Source organism: Triticum dicoccoides, chromosome 7A, assembly GCF_002162155.2.
Source record: "Triticum dicoccoides isolate Atlit2015 ecotype Zavitan chromosome 7A, WEW_v2.0, whole genome shotgun sequence".
NCBI classification, from domain to species: Eukaryota; Viridiplantae; Streptophyta; class Magnoliopsida; order Poales; family Poaceae; genus Triticum; species Triticum dicoccoides.
The window spans coordinates 565,309,252-565,316,491 of record NC_041392.1 but is presented as its reverse complement, the minus strand read 5'-3'; the positions used below and the strand labels follow the sequence as shown (position 1 = coordinate 565,316,491).

At 47.3% G+C, this 7,240-nt stretch overlaps 1 long non-coding RNA gene across 1 annotated transcript; it reads right to left on the bottom strand.

Annotated features, from left to right (window-relative positions):
- Nucleotides 1-6,021: 6,021 nt before the first annotated feature.
- LOC119330553 lies at nucleotides 6,022-7,231 on the bottom strand. The gene is made up of 2 exons (XR_005160156.1): nucleotides 6,445-7,231; nucleotides 6,022-6,357 (listed from the first exon to the last, which is right to left on the bottom strand). It is a non-coding gene; the product is annotated as an uncharacterized LOC119330553 (long non-coding RNA).
- Nucleotides 7,232-7,240: the final 9 nt, after the last annotated feature.

The following is a 7,240-nucleotide window of genomic DNA, read 5'->3' as shown; positions in this document are numbered from 1 at the left end:
CTGAGAAGCAACAACGGCCGTTTGGGCTGTCGTGGCCGCCCGAATGCAGATTGCGCTCACTCTCACGAAGCTTGTTAGCACGCGCGTGGCGGCTGCGGCCGCGCTCTCGCTGGAGTGGGCCGCCGAAGTTGACCTCATGACGCGGGTCCACGTCCCCATCTTTCAGTGACGACAATTGAATAGTGAAATGATATTTGGGGAGTGAGCTAGTGTGCTTGACACGCCGGTTGTGGACTGTAGCCAACGCACCTTCTCCCGTAAGCCATAGGCGTACTATACACTGACGATGCTCTTCTGTGTTGCATCTCACATGGTTGGTGATAATAAACTTTGTGCGGTCTATTTGATTTTTCGTCTTGATATGAATTACGTAATGGGGTAATAGCTGCAAAGGATGGTGTTTGAATTGCTAGAACTTTTATCTGCGGTGAACATGCAACTATATGTGTGTCGTCAAAAAAATTGGAATTATTTAGGGTTTGTTTGGACGTTTTTATACATTAACTTGGTTTTGTAGGCATTTCAGGTGCATGATTCTAATTTGAACTACATGCACATGCTCTAGTGCATATAAATTGGTTGAAAAATCAAATTTGTGTCCTTCGGTGCATGCTTAGGTCCCATGCAAGAAATGGGAATGAATTTCAAACACCCTACCACCGTCACTCAGTCGCAAACATTGAGATACTTGGTTTTTAAATTCTAGTAAATCCAAAACTCGTCTGAAATTCATGAGACTTGGCATGCTATCATGGTGCGGCATCAACATGCCGTGGTAAAAAATTGTCCCATTTGGGGCAGGTTTGGGTATAAGCTTCTCACAAACCAGAGCTTCTCACAACAAGCGGGATGGTTTCGGTAGGGAACGTGCCACCTTTGAGGATGAAAAGATATTCGTTGCCTCTTATTGCTCTCCATATTTTTCTAGTGTCAACATAGAACAACAGGAGTGTTGTGTTTAATTTTGGAATTTTTCAGAGTTCGTATGGACATTTTTATACATTAACTGGGTTTTCTAGGCATTTTATGTGCATAATTCAAATTTGAACTACATGCACATGCTCCAGTGCATATAAATTGGTTGAAAAATCAAATCTGTGTCCTTTGGTGCATGCTTACGTCCCATGCAAGAAATGGGAATGAATGTCAAACACCCTGCCACCGTCACTCGGCCGCAAACATTGAGACACTTGGTTTTAAAATTCTAGTAAACCCAAAACTCGTCTGAAATTCATGAAACTTGGCATGCTATCATGGAGTGGCATCAACATGCCGTGGTAAAAAATTTGTCCCATTTGGGGCAGGTTTGGGTATAAGCTTCTCACAAACTAGAGCTTCTCACAACAAGCGTGATTTCGGTAGGGAACATGCCACCTTTGGGAAGGAAACGATATCCATTGCCTCTTATTGCTTTCAAAAATTTTCTAGTGTCAACATAGAACAACAGGAGTGTCGTGTTTAATTTTGGATTTTTTTGGGGTTCGTTTGGACATTTTTATATATTAACTGGGTTTTCTAGGCATTTTATGTGCATAATTCAAATTTGAACTACATGCACATGCTCCAGTGCATATAAATTGGTTGAAAAATTAAATCTATGTCCTTCAGTGCATGCTTAGGTCTCATGCAAGAAATGGGAATGAATTTCAAACACCAGGGCGCTGTTGATTGCTGGCAAAATGTTGAGATACTTTGTTTTTAAATTCTAGTAAATCCAAACTCGTCTGAAATTTATGAAACTTGGCATGCTATAATGGAATGGCACCCAACATGCTGCGGTATTTTTCGTGTCCATTTTAAGAGAAGGCGCACTCAAATAACAACCAACAAAGGTATTTTGAAACAAATAGCTGCCATTGTAACATCTCAAATATTTTGTATAATTTAAATTGTGTGTGTTCTATTAACCATTCACGTGACGCCACGCCTCACTCTTTTAATGGCTAGGAGGTGCCGTGCGGACATGTGCTCGCGTGCGTGACTAAACAGGAGGCGTGCAAGCTGTACTCCAATGCGGAGGCTCACCGGGAAGCGTGCAAGCTGTACGCCGCGCATGCTCATCGGGAAGTGAGCCGTTTGAATTCCATGGCCGCCCGCCTTGCTCGCATCCTCTCCATTAATGGTACCCAAGTAGTAGTTTAATACGGTTTTTAAATATAAAACACTCATACAAACGTTTTAGTTAGAACACTCGTATGCAAAACCGACAACTTCCCCAGGAAGCCAAGGGAAAATGTGCCTAGCAGGATTTGTGCAGCTCTTGATCGCAAACATTTTAGTTAGAACACCCATATGCAAACCGACAACTTCCCTAGGAAGCCAAGAGAAAATGTGTCGAGCAGGATTTCTGCAGCTCTTGATCGCAAACGTTTTAGATAGAACACCCGTATGCAAAGTGAGAGCTATGGTCTTCCCCCTTAAATCGAGGGAAAATTCACAGCGCAGGATTTGTACATCCCTTCAACACAAAAGGTTGTTCTGGATGACCCGTGTGCAACCATGCACAAACAATTTGGTAAGATTTGCATCTGTCATATTGGGTATGTTGCCATTTGTCAAACTGGAAAGATTGACATTTGTTGATCTAGTAACATTGCCATTTGTCAATCCTTGTAACACTGAGATTTGTTAAAATATGCAATTAAAAATCACTAGCACCATCTAATTTTTGCAACTAAAATTTAGTAATTAAGCATATATTTCATTCATAGATTAATTAGTCATTCTTAATTTATACAAACAGTTCAACTCGACAGCTGAACCGACCAAACTTTTACCCAATTGTTGCCAACCACGTACTGAAATAGCTAGTTCAACTATATATACTAGCTAATTTTAAGTACATTGTACAGTTCCACCACATATCTATAGTCAGATGAACCGAACAAAATAGCCCCTAAATACTACTACTATGGAGGGGCTTTGTGCTACTTCCGGCAGCCTCTCCTCTGCCGAGCGCGCTCAGTAAGAGGTAGAGGAGGAGGAGGAGCCTACCGACGAGCTGGACAAATGCAATACGGTGCCTACCCCTGCTACACGTTTAGCGACGCTCGCCAGCTCGTACGCCCACTGCCGCCCCAGACGATCCCTCTCGAAGCGGCCGGATTGCTCATAGATCTCCCGATTCCTCGCCTCTACGTAGGCGTGTGCTACGGCCATGGTTGCGGTAAGGCTCTTTGCATGCTCGACGAGGTGCCCCTCCTCCTCCCGCAGGAACTCGATGTAGCGTGCAAGGTCGCTGGCGAATGTGCAGGCCTCTACCTCGCCTCCCTCCTTCGGACGGCGATGGCGGAGCGGGTGATGATCCCGGCGGTAGAATGTGGGCTAGCGGCCACGGCGGCCGATGATGGGGTGGCGGCCACGACGGCCATCTCCTGCCTTCGGGGCTGCGGTGGCGGAGCGGGCGATGGCCAGCAGTGGGGTGGCGTCCACAACGGCCACCTCCCGCCTTCGGGCCACGACGATGGAGCGGGCGATGGCCCAGGATTTCGACGGTGGTGTGGTGGCGACGGCGGCCGGCAACAGCTGCAGACGGGAAGCGGCGGCGGAGCGTGTGGTGGGTGTTCCGCGCACACCCAACAGGGACACCACGCACACTACACTACACCGGGGACTGCGCCGCCACCGCGGTGTAGCCTCCTAGCTGGAGCTGTCTTCTGATGACGGCGGAGTGGCTGAGCAACGACGACGGACCGATGCCATTGGCGATTGGGGGAGAAGCAGACGAGATAAGCTACAGGGAGGGAGGGGAAAATGTGACGCAGGACTCGCCGGCCGTGAGGGTTTATATAGCAGGCCAGTAAGCATTGGGATTTTGGGGGATTTCACTGAGTCGGTCGGGAAGCTTGCGCAAGAACCTGTGAGGTTGCGCTGGAACGGGATCACCAACGATTCGTTGGCGCCACTTCGAGCCACCGTTTGGCTAAAAGAACGCCCCCACGTGCTGCGCAAGCTTGCGCTGTAAGCCGTCCGCGGCAGCGGGGTGACAAGACGTGCGAGAGAAGGACGAAAGGACACGTACACATACAGTTAATACAAAAAGAACATTTGCAATTTAATTACCTACTATACCTCATCCTGGTTTATAAGTAGGATTTAACTAATAAAATACAAATGCATGTCGCCAAAGATTATATAGTTGGATTCGTATTTGAACATAGTTTCCAGTTATACAATTTTTGTACCATGCATTAACATTTTTTTGGTTAAATTTAAGGTTATATACCAGCAAGCGTTTGCCCACAACACACACAGCTTATTCCATCACAAACAGCTCGGATGGATCAACTGTATGCCACGTATCGCACATGCAACTCTAACCTGATTCGTTCTTGATGTCTCCGACATCACTCGCACAGTTTGTCTTATTTGCCATGTATCACTGTGCCGGCCTCTGCTCGCGTCCCTCGGCAAGCTCTGCTCGCCGTTTGGCGGTGCGGCACGCTCTGCTCGCGTTCGTCGGCGCGCTCGGCTTGTGGACATCTTTTCCTTGCGTGTTCAACTGCTATATGCATACACACACACACACACACACACACACACACACATACACACACAGCCTGTCTATTCTGATAATATTATCAGAATAGTTATTCCGATAACACTTCCGCACTGCATGCTCAACGCGAGGGCACTGCACTTTCTTTAGCAAGAGCACTGCATTATAGAGACTAGTGAACTTCGCGTCGGAAAAAACTGCGCGTAGTATATTTTTGGTACTATTTTCGCTCTAATTTTTTAACTGTTTATCGGATCGAGGCGTGTAATATACCGTTGGAAAGCTACGGATTAGGCGCAACTTCGCCATGTTGAACACTTTTCGAGATTTCCCGCGGTTTAAGAGCAGTTTCAAAAATGGTGCGGCCCACAAAGAGTGGCAGCGAGCGTTTTTTCGCGTTTTTTTCTAAACCGCTCGTCGGAATGAGGCAAATGATACACCGTTTGATAGATATCGTCGAGGTGCATATTTTACATATCTATTATTTTCTCTAATTCGTTACGGTTTAAGAGCAGTTTCAAATTTACTAAATAGCGGAATTCTGTTTTTCAATTTTTTTCAAATTTTCGATAATGTTTTCGCTCTAGTTTTCTAACCGTTTGTCAAAATGAGGCGCGCAATATACCATTGAAAAGCTATGGACGAGGCGCAACTTTCATATGTTGTAATGTTTTTGAGATTCATTACGGTTTAAAGTTAATTTTAAAAATCGTGCGGCAGACGACGAGTGGCAGCGATCGTTTTTCATGAAATTTTTACAAACCGCTGGTCGAAATGATTCAAACGATACGCCGTTGGAAAGATATCGACGAGGCGCAACTTTTTCATGTTGAACACTCTCTAATTCTTTATGGTTTAAGAGGAATTTCGAATTTACCAAAATGCGGACACTGTGTTTTTCGCGACACCCAAATAGACGTGGGTACTTCATCCGACTGAAAACCGCACTGCATAGGACAGAAAAACTGCACCGCATCATACGGGTAAGAGAACTGCATGGTTTCTTTTATTCGAACGTAATTTGTTTAAGGACGAGAAAGTAGAGTGCACTTCACATCGGGTGTAAATGAACCACAACACTACCAAGAAGTAAACCACATTACCTTTTTCCGCTTCCGTAACAATTTTTTTTGCACTTATAGGATGAACAACATCATACAGCCGACCGCACTACTTCAGAATGAAAATTGCACTGCATCGGACGGGCAAGCAAGCTGCATGGTTCTTGTACTCTTTTTTCTATTTTATTTTTATGAATAAGTTGTTTTTTTATGAACGAGAGTGGACCACAGAGATAAGGCCAAGTGAACCACATCAAGAGAAAAAGTGAAATGCAAAACGAGTCTAAGTGAAACATTGAACCATATCATTTTTTGTCCTTTTTTTAAACTTTTTTACAAATGCATATGAGCTGCATGGTGAGAGCTAGTGAGGTTCATCTTTTGGACCACAGAGAACTCCATTTGTTTTGGTTGAAGAAAGTGAACCTCAAGGTAGAAATAGAGGGACTGAACTTCTTGCAATGTTATTTTTGTTCTGGAGCTGCATTTCTTTGAATGTTATTTTCTTCAAAACAAAAGGAACTGCATAGGACAGAGGTGCGAACCTCTAATAAAATAAAATAAAAATCTCTGTGACAGGACAAACTGAGCCGCATTTTTTCACTTATAACGAACTAAAAAAAGTATGACGCCTTCCACCCCTAGTGCAGTATACTTGTCTCTTGCCGCCGACATACAACACCGATGTTTCCGCACTACACGAACACACATGCCGCACTGCACGGGAACGTGCGGGCCGAACCGCTCGCCAAAGAGCACTGCACGGAAGCTGCTCGAGTGTCTCGGTGGTTTAAACACCTGCAATGCACAAACCCGACTTCTATGAACTTTTCCATTTTGTTTTGTGCTTGCCGAGTCGATCTTGTAGAGGAGATGAGCTCTTACCTAGGTGGCGGACCTGCAGCTCGTCAGGTCAGGACATGCATGAACATGCATACATCCCCACCGGCACAACAAAAAGCAATACGCACTGTAAAAATGCACATGGAAACCGCATGCTGGACTGAAGTGCACTGCGTGAGCTGCAACCTCACCGGCGGCAGCAGGACGCGGGTCGTCCGCCCACACCCCAGGGCGCAGAGGGCGGAGGGGGGGAATGATGAAGGAGCTCGGTGTGGAGGTGTACAGTAGGACTGCCTGTGTGCACTGCAAAATCGAAGACAAAGAGCTGTCGCACGCGTCTTCAGAACTCAAAGAGCAGATGCGCACTGCACCCGAGCGCCATCTTCGTGGTGTTGCCACAGGGTAGGGCGTGGAAAAGGGGGGCAGAGGCCAACCACCTTCCCCAGGACGGAGACCGCCGGATCTGCTCGTTCCGGCTTCTGCAAGTTCACCGGAGGAGCACTACATCGCTGCCGTCGCCTAGACGGGGAGGTTCGGGCGTGGCGCTGGCCGGTGCCGGAGGGAGGAGGGCGGTGGGGAAGACAGGGGTTCGGTGCCTTCCGCAACGGCCCGGATCCGGTGTGCGAGGTGGAGGGCGGCGCGGGGTCGTGGTCGGGGATCGCTGGATCCGAAGGTGGTCGGCAGCGGGATCCCGTGGCGTGGGATCCTACGGCGTGGTGGCGGTGCGTGGCCGGGGCGGCTAGGGTCTTGTGCTCCGGCGGCGCTGCAAGAAGGCGGGGGTGGGCAGGGGCGGCCGGATCTGGCGGCTGTGGGTGGTCGCCGGCGCTGTGGAAGGAGG